General features: G+C 39.1%; 1 long non-coding RNA gene across 4 annotated transcripts in view; it reads left to right on the top strand.

The window, feature by feature from the left end:
- Positions 1-17490, top strand: part of LOC117201347 (uncharacterized) — a 95458-nt gene that overhangs the window by 60854 nt on the left and 17114 nt on the right. For all 4 annotated transcript variants that reach the window (XR_007479427.1, XR_004483355.2, XR_007479429.1 and 1 more), the window contains exons 3-4: positions 6469-6544; positions 16470-16575. This is a non-coding gene — a long non-coding RNA (uncharacterized LOC117201347). The remainder of the gene's footprint in view (positions 1-6468; positions 6545-16469; positions 16576-17490) is intronic.

The raw sequence follows: 17490 nt of genomic DNA, 5'->3' as shown, positions 1-17490 counted from the left end.
TTGTGTGTGATGCTCTTAAAAAAAAAAAAAGAACTTGGAGAAAAGAGGAAACCACAGAGCATTCTCTAAGATGGGCAGCCTTCCAAACATCACAATTACTTCTGTGGAAAGCAGAGCTAAGGCTGAGGGGGTGAAAGTCCAGAAAGTCAATGTCCAGGGTGGGTTTAAAACTTGTTATGTGCATCTGGAGATAAAGAAGTCAAAGGGCCAAGGAAAGATTAGAGTTAATGACCCACATGGTAGTCAACCCTTAATACTGGAGGGGTGGCTGCTACCAACGAAAGAGCACAGAGGCTGAGAATTCGAGAATTAACTACTAACACTGGAGAGCCCTTGAAGGCTGAGACCTTTCCTTGGTTTATTTTGTTTTGCTATAAATCATTTACTTAATACACTGTAGTTCTTAAGATAGTACACGCTGTATTAATTTATGACCATTATCAGGTTGAGGGAGAAAACACAAAGTTTGTATACAAAAGAAAATATCTCCCAAATTGTTTTATTTAGATACATGATTGAGTGTAGGAAATCAATGCCAAGACTCATATTTAAAGGGTTGCCTAAACTCCAACAGTGTTTAAGTGATTCTAAATCCCAGTCAAATTGCAATGGAGTGGTCTCCCCCATCAAAATTATACTTTTCATAAATGTCTATCCATTGTGACTTTAAAACATACTCAAAAGTTTTGGAAGAATACAGAGCTAGGGAGTTCAGTAGCTTGGTGAGAGACCTTCTTCAATATATGTTCATATATTGAAGAATATATGTTCATCAAAAACTCTATTTTTTCAATATGAGAACATTTATTCTTCTAATTCATTTTCCACTTAACAATCATATCTCTTAGTTGGGATGCTTCATGGAATGGTAAAAAAAAAAAAAGCTATAATGCAACTATTTCTCAGAAAAAGAAGTTTGTTTATACTACATTTGCCCTTTAAGGGTTATCTGATTGCAATTATCTTTCTCCAAAAAAATCTTGCTAGAACTTGCAAAGTTCTAACAGAAATTGGTATGGAGCAGTCAGGCAATGGCAAGTACAAGAGTGAAAAAAACATAAGTCCTGACTTTGAAAAGTATTTACATACATTCCAGTGCATTCCAAACACATAAAGAATAAACTTAGCAAGGAAAGGCACTTCATGCCCAAAATTGAATCTTTGAAGCTGGGATCTGAATAAAAGAAACACTTCATGTTACTGCTACACGTAGAGAAACAGAGCAGAAATTGTAGGCCCAAATGCAGTGTTCCTGGAAGATTCGTGAGAGAGAAGGGCAAACATACACCAAGTAGATACTTCTCATAAGGACATGCTTTGCAATTTGAGCATTTTTGAACTTGCAATGGAATTTTAAAGCCATCCAGAAACAACAGATGTTTGAACCCAAATGATCCAACGTCTTGATGCCAAAATTAGGGCTCTGAAGAGGAACGTTAGAGTTGTAACATATGAAGAACTACTTCAGGAACTCTTCTCCAGGGAAACAGTTGAAAGAGACTTATTCTATGGCTTGCTGACCCATCCTTTTATCTGTGCCCGTTTATACTCCAAGTGATAAAAATTTCTGTCAAATGAAAATATTAATAAATAAATGCAAGTCTCTTTCCTAGGTGTAACTTCAATCTCCTCTCTCTCCCCTTTGAGCACTCTATCTCTAAATTGAATTATGAAACCAGGAGGAGGACTTTTCTAAACATTATTTATCCCCAAACTTTTACATATGAAAACAATAACGGGTTATGGTTGAACCTACCCAGCACAGAATTATCTAGCTAATTAGTTGTAAACAGCAAGTCAGATATTTCAAGAAAGCCAAAAAAACTGGCCAATACCAACTCCCACCAACAATAAATAAGCAAACTCCACTTTACAAGGTACTTTTTTTTCCAGATTAAATAGGTAACAGATAAATGCCAAATCTCTGCTTTTACTTGGTTTAAAGGATATGTCGAGGTTGCTGTATAATTCTAAAACAAAGTTGTTGTTTTTTCATTACCTTGTCAGATCAACTTTTTCCCCACCTCTCTCTGTTAAACAAATAAATGCAACTTAGACATCAAATCCCTTTATTCAATTTTCAAAGAAACTTTTTGTACATCTCATTCACCAACTAAACTTCCCATCAAGTTAGCAAGGTTTATTGGTTTCCAGAAGGATGTTAGCATAAAGATATTTCTTATTTCAGCGACACAACTACTATAAAATAGCGCCTGTGAGGAGAAAGTGGCAGTATGGTCATGGTTCCAAAAGGGAGCCAGGAGCTCAAATTGTAAGTGCATTTTAAAAATAGCATAGCAGCTATGATTATAATTTAGCTCCACAGCATGTAAGCGTGGTATGAACAGGAAATGGGAGTACATCTTCTGAGCCTGATAAGATTCTCTAATGTAAGACATATGCTCTGTATCTTAGCTGGAGAGCTAGACCTAGCCAGAAAGAAGAAAAGCATATATGTTTATCTTTAATCCAAAGATTAAACCTATCAACCTTGGAAGATTTTTTGAATTGCTATTGAATTAAGTGATGAAGTCAATGCAGCATACATTCAAAAGTGAAAAAAAATACCTTTATAAAAATACCTTTATTAAAAATGAAAATTTGAAGTAACTTCCAGAGGAAAATTAATTAAGTGAGCTACGCATACTAAGACTGTGTTATCTCAGTGCAAGCTCCGAAGGGCAGAGCCTCTCCTTAGAGAAGTCAGTGCTAATCAGGGTACACTCCAGACAAAAGTTGAATTCACTAAGGCTCACATGTTTTAAGAACATTTTACAATGTCAATAATTATTCCTAATTCTATTTATGACAAATAGAAACGTGACAAAATGCCCTTGAGTTTACTCCTACATTCTAGGAAGGAACTGATTGTTTAAGCGTATGTTTCCAGATTAGCATTGTAGAGAATGTATAAGATAAAGCAACAAGGCTTAGCAATAGATACATGACAGTACATCAAAGTACAGATTGACTTATTACATCACCCAATTTTATTGTCCACATTAGAGACAATGAAAAGGAGCTGATACCAGTGCCTATCATCAAAATACAAATTTTGATTTATTACCCTTTGATGCAAATCATAGTAAAGAAAACCTTTAACAGCTGGAAAAGAAACCCCCCCAAAAAAGTACTTTAGTTTCTAGGCTCTGTTCCTTTACAAACAGTAGGTTAGGAGATTTTTCTGGTTATTCAGTATAAGAATAATTTGCTCATTCAACAAAAATTTATCAAGTGCTTCCTATGCATGAGGCATTGTTGTAATGGCCAGGGCTATAGCAGTAGGAAAGACAGACAAGGAGCTTACATTCCAGTAGAAATCATTCAGTAAATACATAAACAAGAGACCTTGAAGGGTAATGAGTGCTGTTAAGGGAATGAAAGGATGATGTGTAGAGAAAAACAGAATAGGTGGGGACCGTTTTAAATAGGATGGTCAAACAAAGGCTTGCTTGAGCTGAGACCTAAATGATGAGAATCCAAATGGGTGAACACACAGGAGAATGTTCTAAGGGTAGAGGTAAGAGCTAGTACCAAAGGTCCTGAGATCAGAACAAACTTGACTTCTTCAAGGAATAGAAACAAATTCAGTGAGGCCAAAACATGGTGATTGATGGGGAGTGGGGAAGAGAGGAGGTTGGGGAGTCAGTAAGGAGCCAGATCATATAGGACCTATTGCTGTACCTTGGTAAGAGGTTTGGATTTCTTTTAAGGAATAATGAAAAGTCATTGGAGAATTTTATGTGACCTTGATTTGATTTTTGTGTTTTTTTAATTATAAAATATTTCAGGTATCCAAAAATGTATGGATAACAAGCATATGGATACTGCAAGAAATTAGATTCAGTGAAATCCCCATGGTACCCTTCTCAATCCTATTCCCCTCCCTCTTTTTTCTTTTTTTTTAAGATTTATTTATTATTTATTTATTCATTTTATTTATTTTTGGCTGCATGGGGTCCTAGTTGCGGCACGCAGGATCTTCGTTGAGGCATGTGGGATCTCTCTTTGCCACGCGTGGGCTTCTCCCTAGTTGTGGCGTGTGGGTTTTCTCTTCTCTAGTTGCGGCGTGCAGGCTCCTGAGCGCGTCAGCTCTGTAGTTTGCGGCACGCAGGCTCTAGTTGAGGCACACCAGCTCAGTAGTTGCGATACACTGGCTTAGTTGCCCTGCAGCATGTGGGATCTTATTTCCCTGACCAGGGATCAAACCCGCGTCCCCTGCATTGTAAGGTGGATTTTTTACCACTGGACCACCAGGGAAGTCCCTCCCCTCCCTCTTTAAAGGTAACTCCTATTCTGACTTTTATGTTTATAATATTCATTCATGTTTTTGTGCTTTTACCACACACACACACACACACACACACACACTCACACACACACGCATACATGTCCATAAACAATGTGTGTAACACTGCTTTGCTTTTTTAAATTAAGGTATAATTGATATTGCATGTTTTTCAACTTTATATGAATGGTACCATACTGTACCTATTCTGCAACTTGCTCTTTTTCCCCTCTGTTGTATTTTTTTGAGATTTATTCATTCATATGGAGTTCTTATTCATTTATTTTAAACAATTGTTTAGTATTCTTTTATATTAAAATACCACAATTTATCCATTCTTTGGCTGATGGACATTTATGTTGTCTTCAATGCTTCTGTTCATATCTCCCTGAGCAGGTAATGGAATATAGAGAGACAAGAGCGGAAACGTGAAAACCAGTTAGAAGACTCTTCAGAGTGCAGCAGAAAGCCAGCGGTGGCTAGGGCTAAGATAAAGCAACTGAGATGAATAGACATGGAGAAATTTGGTATACATTTTGGAAATGCAGCTGATTGGACTTACAGATGGATTGATAGGGAGGAGGGGTTGCAGAGAGATGGTTAGAAATCAAGGATGAATTGGCCTTGAGCTATTTTGGCCTTGAGCTATTTTTCGAGGGCATCTAGAAGCCCAAATCTTAGGACTTCAAAAAGTAACATGTGATGTGATACCTTTCTTCTCTAGTACCTTCTCTAGTACCTTTCTTCTCTAGTACCTTCTCTAGTACCTTTCTTCTCTAGTACCTTACAATATTAGGTACTTCATAAAATTCTGTTGAATGAAAAATAATTGAATAAATCATAGACTTTAGGGCTTCCCTGGTGGCGCAGTGGTTGAGAATCTGCCTGCTAATGCAGGGGACACGGGTTCGAGCCCCGGTCTGGGAGGATCCCACATGCCGCGGAGCAACTAGGCCCGTGAGCCACAACTACTGAGCCTGCGCGTCTGGAGCTTGTGCTCCACAACAAGAGAGGCCGCGATAGTGAGAGGCCCGCACATCGCGATGAAGAGTGGCCCCCGCTTGCCACAACTAGAGAAAGCCCTAGCACAGAAACGAAGACCCAACACAGCAAAAATAAATAAATTAATTAATTAAAATAAATTTGTTAAAAAATAATAATAATAATAGACTTTACAATTGGTTCTCTATGGTATACTGGGATTATATTGAGATTTAGTTATATGACAACCTAGAATATTTTCAGATGAAATGAAATGAAGTGGGGTTTTGTTAAAATAATCAAGAGGGGAATGTGTGTGTTTGAGGATTATTAGTAAAACAAGATTGACTCTATGTTAAACTTTTTTTTTTTTTTTCTTTTTTGCGGTACGCGGGCTCTCCTGTTGCGGAGTACAGGCACCAGACGCGCAGGCTCAGCGGCCATGGCTCACGGGCCTAGCCGCTCCGCGGCGTGTGGAATCTTCCCAGACTGGGGCACGAACCTGCGTCTCCTGTATCGGCAGACGGACTCTCAACCACTGCGCCACCAGGGAAGCCCTGTGTTAAACATTTTTGAAGCTGAGTGATGGGTATATAGAAATTGCACTTTTGTGAATGTATGAAAATTACCATGATAAAAAGTGTAAAAAGAGATAAGAAAAAATTTTAGCTATCTTCCCATCAGGATGTGAGTTGCCCCAATATGGCGTCAAGTAAACATAACCACTCCACATAAGTAGGTTGTCAGAAAATTCAGGCGGTCCAGGCAAAGTTCTTAACCTTTTGGGGTTTACAAATTCCTTAGAGAATTTGATGAAACATGTGAAAACTTTTCCCAGAAAAAAAAATACACATATACACAATTTTGCATAAATAAATCAGGATTTTTTAAATTTTTTTAAAGCTGATGTCATAGACCAGGTTAAGAAATCCAGATAAGGACTTTCTTGGTGGTCCAGTGGGTAAGACTCTGTGCTCCCAATGTAAGGGGCCCAGGTTCAATCCCTGGTCAGGGAACTAGATCTCATATGCATGCCACAACTAAAGTCCACATGCTGCAACGAAAAAAAAAGATCCTGCACGCTGCAACTAAAGATCCTGCATGCCACAACGAAGATCCCACACAACTAAGACCCGGCGCAGTCTAAATAAATAAATAAATAAATAAATAAATATAGATTTTTTTTTTTTTTTTTAAAGAAAGAAAGAAAAGAAATCCAGATAGACTCAGGAAAAGACCTCACTGAAGTCTGACTTCAGCACTACGAGTTCTCAGGTAATTTGTTAATACAGAATTTTGTCCTATTAGTTTTTTTTAATGTTCTACTTTCCACAGTTGGTGCTTACATTCCTACCTAGAGTTTGCAGCTGGATGACTGAAGTTTGAGTCTTGTTTTTATCGCTTTAAAGATGATGATCCTGCAAAATTACTTAACCTTTCTAAGCCTCAGCTTCTTTATCTGTAAGTTTGAAATAGGAATACACCTAGTGCTATTGGTGATAAAAATGAGCTAATATAATTGAAAGTCCTTGGTAAGATTTAAAGAGCACTATAAATTGGTAGTAAAATTTTATGCTTATTATGTGCCAAGAACTCTTCTAAACACTTTAAGTACCATTATTAACCTCATTTTTACACATGAAGAAACTAAGACACACAGAAGTTAAGTAACGTGCCTAATGTCATATGGCTAGTAAGGGGTTGAATTAGAATTTGAGCCCAGCCAATCTGACTCTAGAGTGTATGCTCTTAATCTTTATGCTGTGAATTTTAGTATTATTCACCCTGAATATAATACCCCTCCACTGCTCCATGATATAATATTGTGCGCATCTGATGAATACTCTCAACCTAGGCCTGAGAGGAAAACTGTAATTCAAGTAGCAGCCAAATTCTAAGGGTCAAAAAATGATGCCATGAGACTTCCCTGGTGGCGCAGTGGTTAAGAATCTGCCTACCAATGCAGGGGACACAGGTTAGATCCCTGGTCTGGGAAGATCCCACATGCCACGGAGTAACTAAGCCTGCAAGCCACAACTACTGAGCCTGTGTGCCACAACTACTGAAGCCCATGCGCCTAGATCACGTGCTCCACACAAGAGAAGCCACCACACTGAGAAGCCCATGCACTGCAACAAAGAGTAGCCCCCGCTCATCACAACTAGAGAAAGCCCTAGCGCAGCAACAATGCAGCCATAAATAAATAAATATTTTTTTAAAAATGATGCCACCTTGTCTTATTTTTTAATTTAAAAAAATTAAAGTTTTTAATGAAAATTAATTAATTAATTTTTTCTTTTTGTGGTACGCAGCCCTCTCACTGCCGCGGCCTCTCCCGCTGCGGAGCACAGGCTCCGGATGCGCAGGCTCAGCGGCCACGTCCCACGGGCCCAGCCGCTCCGCGTCACGCGGGACCTCCCAGACCGGGGCACGAACCCGCGCCCCCCGCATTGGCAGGCGGACTCCCAACCACTGCACCACCAGGAAAGCCCTAATTTTTTATGTTGTTAATTTTTTTCTATGTTTAGTATTTATACTGTAAGATTTGATTTGATTTGATTTGATTTAAGTTCTTTTTTTGGAGAAGTTGTTAACTCCGGGGGTGGGACAGGGAAAATAAAGTGATTCTGGAGCATCTTGTGATGCCAAGAAAAGTAAGGAAGTACTCAAAAACCAATGGCAGGGGCTTCCTTGGTGGCGCAGTGGTTGAGAGTCCGCCTGCTGATGCAGGGGACACGGGTTCAGGGAGATCCCGCATGCCGCGGAGCGGCTAGGCCCCTGAGCCATGGCCGCTGAGCCTGCACGTCCGGAGCCTGTGCTCCGCAATCGGAGAGGCCACAACAGTGAGAGGCCCGCGTACCGCAAAAAAACAAAAAACAAAAAAACAATGGCAGCATATCAAAAAGACATAGGGGCCAACTAGAAAGGACTTTCAGTGACCAAAGATGAAACAATTTGAGCAAGAAATAAATAACAATAGGATTGCATTATAATCCATAGAATAAAATAAATATCCATGAATCTTATTGATATTAATAAATTTTAAAATAAATGGGAGCGAAGAGACAGTCTGTCTTACATAAAAATTCCAATTAATAAATGTGGAAGAAATGAGGAAAATACTGAACACAGAACACCACAGTAATATTTGTTGCAGGCAAGATCCATCAGTGGATAATAAAATCAGTGGAATAGAAACAGGGTATTTTCATAATCTTAAAGTGTCTCCCCCAAATATTTATTAATTATAAAGGTAAAAATAGTGGAGAAACCTGGCAAATAGCACCTTAACCAAGTGATGGGAGTTAACATCACTGGTATAAGATACCAATATCATGAACTCCTGGATTATGATGTCCTAAGAAGGACACATCACTTCTGTGAATTCTGATCAAAAATGCATAAAACTCAATTTAATCATGAGAAAATAGCAAGTTCTATAGAAAACCTAACTAATATTCTTCAAAAGTGTCAAAGTCATGAAAGACAAGGAGAGACTGAGGAATGGTTCACATTGTTGGAGACTAAGCAGAGCTGACAACTACATGTGAGATCCTGGACAGGATCGTGGAAAAGGATGATAGGGAAAACAGGGTAACCCAAAGAAAGTCTGTAGATTAATTATTGTTATTCTCTATTATTAGGTATTATAGCAATGTTAATTTCTTAGTTTTGATCATTATACTGTGGGTCATGTAAATTGTTAAATGTTAGGGGAAGGAACATCAAGTGTACACAGGAACTCTCCTGTTCTATGTAACTTTTCTATAAGTCAAATTATTTCAAAATAAAAAAAGTTACAAGCAAAACATAAACCCTGGGTTTCCCTGGTGGTGCAGTGGTTGAGAGTCCGCCTGCCGATGCAGGGGACACGGGTTCGTGCCTCGGTCCGGGAAGATCCCACATGCTGCGGAGCGGCTAGGCCCGTGAGCCATGGCCGCTGAGCCTGCACGTCCGGAGCCTGTTGCTCCGCAACGGGAGAGGCCACGACAGTGAGAGGCCCGCGTACCGCAAAAAAAAAAAAAGAAAAAAACACATAAACCCTGATCTTGCATTGTTTAAGTAATTGTTTAAATGATCTAGTCCAATGTTTCTCCAAACTCAGTCATCTGAATACAAATTTCAGGATTTTACCAATCTACCAAACATTTACTGATTTCTCGCACTGTTTTACAGGGGAGGAAATTGAGGCACAATGAAGTAAGTGACTCAACATCACAGAACTAACAAGTAACCGAACCAGGATTCACCTTTAGGCAGTCTGACTCAGTGTGTGTTAACTTCTCCTCTATACTACCTCCCTCCTGTACCCAATACTGCGATCACCTGTATCATTCTTTACTTACTAGCTTCTTTAAAGTTGAGCCAGTTTATTTTAAACTTAAAAAACAGCAAGTAAACTATATTATAAGGTCCTCCGGATAGGAATTTTTGTTCTCTCTACTGATGTACCACAAGTTCATTGAATAGTGCCTGGCACATTGAAGGTAGTACTCAATAAACATTAATTGAATGAATGAATTAAAAACTTTATATATCATAACTGTAAATGGAAAGCCAGAATCATTTTCCAGAAATAGAAAGTAATCTTCAAAATAAATATGATGGAGGCTTCCCTGGTGGCGCAGTGGTTGAGAGTCCGCCTGCCGATGCAGGGGACGCGGGTTCGTACCCTGGCCCGGGAGGATCCCACATGCCGCGGAGTAGCTGGGCCCGTGAGCCATGGCCGCTGAGCCTGCGCGTCCGGAACCTGTGCTCCGCAGCGGGAGAGGCCGCAGCAGTGAGAGGCCCGCGTACCGCAAAAAAAAAAAAACCAAAAAATACAAAATAAATATGATGAGAGACTTCCCTGGTGGCGCAGTGGTTAAGAATCCGCCTGACAATGCAGGGGACACAGGTTCGAGCCCTGGTCCAGGAAGATCCCACATGCTGCAGAGCAGCTAAGCCTGTGTGCCACAACTACTGAGCCTGCGCTCTAGCTCCCGCGAGGCACAACTACTGAGCCCGCGCGCCTAGAGCCACCACGTTGAGAAGCCTATGCACCTCAACGAAGAGTAGTCCCCGGTCGCCGCAACTAGAGAAAGCCCGCGCACAGCAACGAAGACCCAACGCAGCCAAAAATAAATAAATAAATAAAAATAATTTTAAAAATAAAAGTAATGCAAGGAAAAGAAAAAGTAATGCAAGTGTTAGAAGATATAAAAAAAGGATACCAGTTACAAACAGACTTTCTCCTTTCTCCTTGATTTAATCAGAAGTTTTCAATTAGAATGACAAAGAGAATACTTTTCTGAGTAAATAGATTTTATTTAAAGTTGTATCAGTTTGCCACCTGAAATCAGCACACAAATGCCCAAGGTAAGGGACCATTCTTTGTGGAAGGTGGCTCTATTCTAAAGGGACCAATCGAGTGAGGGCTTATGTGAGATTAGACAGCTCAGTCTGTCTTGATCATCCTCATGCCTTAAATGTCATCTCTTCTCTTCTGTAATCTCCTACCTCCTCTTGATTACCTCTCATTTCTATCTCTAACCCCTATAGAATTATTTTTACTTCTTGTAACACTCCTTTGTGCATACCTCTTCAATAGCACTTAAAATATAAATTCATCATTATTTTTCTCCAATTCTGTGTCCTTCACTTAAATTATAATTATGTAGGGCATCAGGGAGTGTGTAATAGCATATTTATATCTCCAGAGCTCTTACCAGTATCTAATAAGATGGTAGGCCCACAATAAACTGTTGAATTATTAAACTAAGAAAATTACAGAAATTAGAGGGAGAGAAAAGAACAGTGTGATTTTCTGCCATCCTTGAAGCCATGATTTTGTCCTCACCTGTGTCTGAAAAGCTTATTATTATTCAGATCCTTTATAAAATCTTCCCAAACACACATGAGGGTTCTCCATGAAGATGAAAAGTAAATAGCAATCCTTTCCTTCAGAAGCTCTCAGAATTAATTTGCTTCCTCGAGCAATTATAATATATCACTCTTCCTTTGCAGAATATTTGCTAAAACATGGTTGGATGCCTCCATTGTAGACATTATTGCCATATTTTTGTGGCTTGCTTATAAAGTGAGGTCAGTGCTAAGGTCACTTCTCTGTACCTGGGTGATGATCTCTGCTCTCCACAGAAAGGATGAGGGCCTGTCCTAGCTGACGTTAGGTTAACACGGTACAGGATGGCAAAGGAAACACACTACAGATCAATATTCTTTTTTTTTTTAAGGAAAGCTAATTAAAAAAAAAATATTTATTAATTAATTTATTTTTGGCTGCACCGTGTCTTCATTGCAGCATGCGGGATCTTTTTAGTGTGGCATGTGGGATCTTTAGTTGCAGTATGTGGACTTCTTATTTGCGGCATGCATGTGGGATCTAGTTCCCCGACCAGGGCTCGAACCTGGGCCCCCTGCATTGGGAGCGCAGAGTCCTACCCACTGGACCACGAGGGAAGTCTCAGAACAATATTTTTACTAGAAGCCAGAAATGTAACCTTCCTTGGACATCTCTTGAGATGGTTAATAGCAGTTTCTTTTGAGTATATAATTATGTCTAGATAGAAGTCAACCTGTTAACAACTATTGCATTTGAGAACAAGATTCAACATATGAGTACAAGACCTAACATGGGGGCACATGGCAAGCATCCCTGAGATATTGAGCTAAAATTACCTCTACCTTACGAAATTATTATACAGAAATCAATAGCTTTCATACACACAAAAAACACATAAGAAATATAATGGAGGGACTTCCCTGGTGGTGCAGTGTATAAGACTCCACACTCCCAGTGCAGGGGACCCAGGGTTCGATCCCTGGTCAGAGAACTAGATCCCACATGCATGCTGCAACTAAGAGTTTGTGTGCCACAACTAAAGAGCCTGCCTGCTGCAACTAAGACCCAGAGCAACCAAATAAATAAATAAAATATTTTAAAAATATATATAATAGAAGAAAAGAATCTATTATAATAAGCCATAATATATATATAATTCTTCATTCGTTATAAACGTTACTAGAACTTTAAAACCACACTCAGATACCAATTTTCTCCTATCAGACAGGCAAAAACCCAAACATTTTACAACACACTCTGTTGGCATAGCTGTCAGAAAACAGGTACTCTTATACATATAGTATAAAGTGACATAGCCCCTATGGAAGGTAATTTGGCAATAGTGCAAAATTACAAATGCATTTATTTTTATCTTCCCAATGCCTATTCTGGAAGTTTATGCTTTATACCAGCAATGTGTAAAGTAGCTGATGTGCACTGTTACTCATTTCAGCATTGTTAGTAATAGCAGACAGCTGGGGGAAAAATCAAGCATTCATCAAAAGATGCTTTGTACAAAACATATTTGTACAAAAACAAATTATATAGATCTCAATTGAGGGACATTTTACAAAATACCTGACTGGTATTCCTCAAAGCTGTCAAGGTCAACAAAACCAAGGAAAGTCTAAGAAACTTTCACGACCAAGAGGAACCTAAGGAGACATGATGAGTAAATGTAATATGATTTCCTGGAACAGAAAACGGTAAAACTAAGGAAATCTGAACAAAGTATAGACTTTAGTTAATATTAATGTATCAATACTAGCTCAATAATTGTAACAAGTGTACCATGCTAAAATAAAATGTTAATAATAGGGGAAAACAAATAGATAGGAATTCTCTGTATTATAGTCACAATATTTTTGTAAATATAAAACTGTTCTTAAGAAATGAAAGTTATTAACAAAAATAAATTATGAGATAGCCATGTGATGGGATAATTCTATGAAACATTCAAGAAAGAAAAAGGAAGCTCTTTCTGAACTGATAAGGAAAGATCTGCAAAGTTGTAAAGTGAAAAGAGCAGTTGTATAAGCACCTGTATTTGTCTAAAGAAACCATGTGTGCACACACAATACCTGATAACAGTGGTCGCCTGTCAGGGCTAGAGTAGGAAAAACAGGGTGGATGGAGAACAGGGTGGGAAGAAGAATACACACACACACACACACACACACACACACACACACACACACACACACACACACACACACACACACACGCTAACTATGTGAATGGAATACCTAGTTAACTAATTAAGTTAACTCCTGCCTATAGGACCCTCTGTGAATGAGCGGTGAGATGGACTCCTGGGTAAAATGTGATTATTGCTGAGAACTCCCTTCCCCAAGTGATGAATCTTTCTACCCTCTGCATCTCTATAAAATCATTTTTAAAAATAAGTATAAAATAAAAATCAAACTGATTTGAGCCTGCCAAACTTATACGAACCAAAACACCTAAACCACTTTAACTAAAAAATCATGTTACCCCTCCATAAAATCCTCAATTTCTTTTTCTGTAAAGTGAGGGTAGGCTCAAATAAAATTTTCTGTTTTGAAAAACTCTTATCATTGATTGAAAGAAAGACAATTCACAGGTAGGAAAAAAAAAGAGGAGAGAGGGAAGAATGGCAGATTCATGAAAAACTTTGAAATGAAGAGCAAGATAATGAAAGTTTGTTATTTTTTAAAAATATTAACAGAATCAAGTTCTGTTCTACCTCTAGGAAGATATTCCTTCACTGAGTATTTTAATGGTAGCTAGAGGGACAGAATAATTTGAAATTGGAAGTTTAGGAAAAAAAAACGCTAGTGATTGGAAGAGTAAGATTCATTTTACCTTTATTTCAAAGAACTTTTAGAAACAATTCAAATGGAAAGGCATTTAATTATATGAGCTTCACAATGACATTATCTTCAAATGAGGCCCGCCTCCTAACATTTGAGGTGGTCAAGGTCAAAAGTACACATTGGGGTCAACAGCCACTATATCTAAATACTTTAAAGTGATAAATCAAGCTAGCAAATTGTTAAATAGATATTTAAGCACTCCTATCTTGACATCTTCATAACAACCTAAAAGATTAGGTTTGAATTTAGATTTCTCAGACTCTTCAGAGTTCCATAGCAGATAATAACAGGAAGGAGGAGGAGAGCTGAACCCCCGCCTCTGGCCTGTGACTTATCCATCCTTGGGAGGATAAAGGTGGAAAAGAAGCCATGGAAGTTGCTTGGACCAGGTGACCTTGGAATTCCTCTGTCCAGGTTACCCCACATGTGGTCTGATAGAGGACACACAGGCTCTGAGTAGGCAATTCCCCTTAGCAACACAGACATCTCACTCCATGGCCAGGGATAAGGCCAAAGGAAGGCAAGGGTAGGGTCCTCAGAAGTTTGGGGACCAGGGTCAGGGACATTTCTCATCCTGGTCTAAGGGTGATACTGCTTCAGATACTTCTTAGTGATCAGTCATCAGATGAGGGAATAAAGAGTAAAGCTTTCATTCTTTTGGGTCCCTTGAAATATCATTTTTCGGGCTTCCCTGGTGGCACAGTGGTTGAGAGTCCGCCTGCCGATGCAGGGAACACGGGTTCATGCCCCGGTCCGGGAAGATCCCACATGCCGCGGAGCGGCTGGGCCCGTGAGCCATGGCCGCTGAGCCTGCGCGTCCGGAGCCTGTGCTCCGCAACGGGAGAGGCCACAGCAGTGAGAGGCCCGCGTACCGAAAATAAATAAATAAATAAATAAAAACAAAAAAGAAATATCATTTTGCAGTGGAGATTTTTATTATGATAATATTAATTGACAAATGGAGAAAAATCAAAAGATGGAAAGATTTGTCTTTTGGTATCATGCAACATTGAGATTTTCTGAAATTCAAGGTCATATTAAAATAAAGCAGAATTGGTTGATTTTTATTATTATTTAGTGCAGTTTTTACATAGTGTGTGATTTAAAACGTAATCTCTAGAGAGGAGGGAGGGAGGGTAGCGAGAATGGAGACTTTTACCCTTCAGTTGGTACCACTCTTGACCGTTGGATTTTTTATTTTTATCATGTAGGTATATTGCATATATGTTAAAACAACAACAAAAATTAAAGAGCTTCTAATAGTCCCATAAGCAAATACAGAATTTTGAATGTTGAATTTAATTATCATCTATATTTCTTTTGGTTCCCAGATGAAGCATTACCAACACAACATATTAGGCAAAGTGATAAATACAAAAACTCTATTTTTTCTTAATGGCAACATTCATATTTGAAGCAAGCTGTCAGTAGCAAACAGCTTTGCTTGAGTAGCCTGGCTTAGCAGATGTCTTTGTTAGGAATGTGACAATTATCACCATTATTTATTTCACTGAATATCAAGTGGTACAGAGGGAAGCCAAGTCCTCCTCAATAGTGCACGTGGTTAATTACATCATGCTCTCCTCACATGCCTTATTCTTTGTTACTTGCTCTTGAAATTATCATAAAAAGACATATCTGACTGACTTAAAACCAAATGCAGTTCAAAGTTACTATCAACTATCACACAAAACTATGTAGACTACATGGGGAAAAGGAAATTATTTTTTTCCAGCCAATTTACTTGCTGTTTAATAGTATTAGGTAACATTTTTTGAGGGCTTAGTCTATACCAGAGAGTGAGTAAGCATTTTACATGCATTATCTCTCTTCATTATAATCAGAAACTCCCCTGATATTTGCATATATATTCTTTCACCTACACTGTGCTGTCCTTTTAACATGTTATTATTTGTTACACTAGTCAATGACTTGTTTTGATATTATAAAAATCATGAATTTTTATCCATTGAATATTTCCAACTATGGAAGTTCTATTATGAATGGAAAATTTATATTACAATAAAGACCAAATCATTGAGGAAAAAAACATAAAAATCTTGCTCCCCCAAATAAGCTAAATTTTATTCTTAATTCTATAAATTTACTTAAGGCAACTCTTTCTATAGAGTTCAAGAATTCAATAAACAATAAAGCACTCACTGTGGGAGCACTTTATATTCATTAGGTTGGATACAAAAATGAATTTAGTCTGTCCCTCTCTTCTTTTTTTTTTTTTCTTTTTGCGGTACGCGGGCCTCTCACTGTTGTGGAGCACAGGCTCCGGACGCGCAGGCTCAGCGACCATGGCTCACAGGCCTAGCCGCTCCACGGCATGTGGGATCTTCGGGGAACGAACCCGTGTCCCCTGCATCGGCAGGCGGACTCTCAACCACTGTGCCACCAGGGAAGCCCTGTCCCTGTCTTCTAAGTGTATGGTCTAATGGAGAAGAGAAACAAACAATTGGATGCCAAACTAATTGTGCTAAATTCTGTGTTCCAGATATCAACCAAGTACTTAATAATGCGGGGAGGCTGTTGTTTTGACTTTGGTGGTGGGGAAAGAGCATTTTGGAGGAGAATGATGTGAATTAGGCTTTGAAGACCAGGTAAACTTACAAAAGCTGATCTGGAAGGAAGGGTGAGTGACAGAGGAAATAGTTTAAGAAAAGCAACTGAGCATAGGACCTGTTTGGACTTGTCACATGCCAGGGTGCAAGAATTTAGTGGGAGATAAGGCTAGAGTGATGGATTTAGACCAAATCATGGAGGGCTTTGACAGTAGAAGGCAATGGGTAGGAAAAGAAAGTCTGAGCTCAAAGTGACACACCTTTGGAAGATGACTAGCAGTAGTGTTCAGAAAAGCCAACATTTAAGGTATTACTGGGGAAAGACAATTAAATGAACCAAAGAAAGGGAAAGGGTTATTGTTGTTGTTGTTTAATGCAAAAGCACTTAACATGTGAATAGCAAAGTTGATTTGCTATTATTCCACTAAATGGAGGAAAAACAAACTGAAAACAGGAGACCATTTAGGAGGCTATGCAATGGTCCAGGCAAGAATTAATGAGTTTCTGAAGAAAGGTAGTAAACAGAGGAGATTGATTTGAAAGATAATGGTGGAAAGAGATCCCATGGGGTTTGAAAGATAATGGTGGAAACAGATCCCATTGGGTTGATTAGCCAAGATCAAAAACCCAGGAGTGAGGCTTCCCTGGTAGCGCAGTGGTTGAGAATCCGCCTGCCGATGCAGGGGACACGGGTTCGTGCCCCGGTCCGGGAAGATCCCACATGCCGCGGAGCAGCTGGGCCCGTGAGCCATGGCCACTGAGCCTGTGTGTCCGGAGCCTGTGCTTCGCAACGGGAGAGGCCCGCATACCGCAAACAACAACAACAACAACAACAACAAAAAAAAACCCAGGAGTGAAAAGTGATGAGTTTAATTTAGATCAGACTTAATACATCAGTGTGGGATGCTCAGCATATAGTTAGGAACAGGGTGTAAATAAGGGAAGACAGATAAG

Source organism: Orcinus orca, chromosome 9 (assembly GCF_937001465.1).
Source record: "Orcinus orca chromosome 9, mOrcOrc1.1, whole genome shotgun sequence".
In the NCBI taxonomy this organism is placed as follows: Eukaryota; Metazoa; Chordata; class Mammalia; order Artiodactyla; family Delphinidae; genus Orcinus; species Orcinus orca.
The sequence above is the reverse complement of the archived record's forward strand: the minus strand, read 5'-3'. Positions and strand labels throughout refer to the sequence as shown.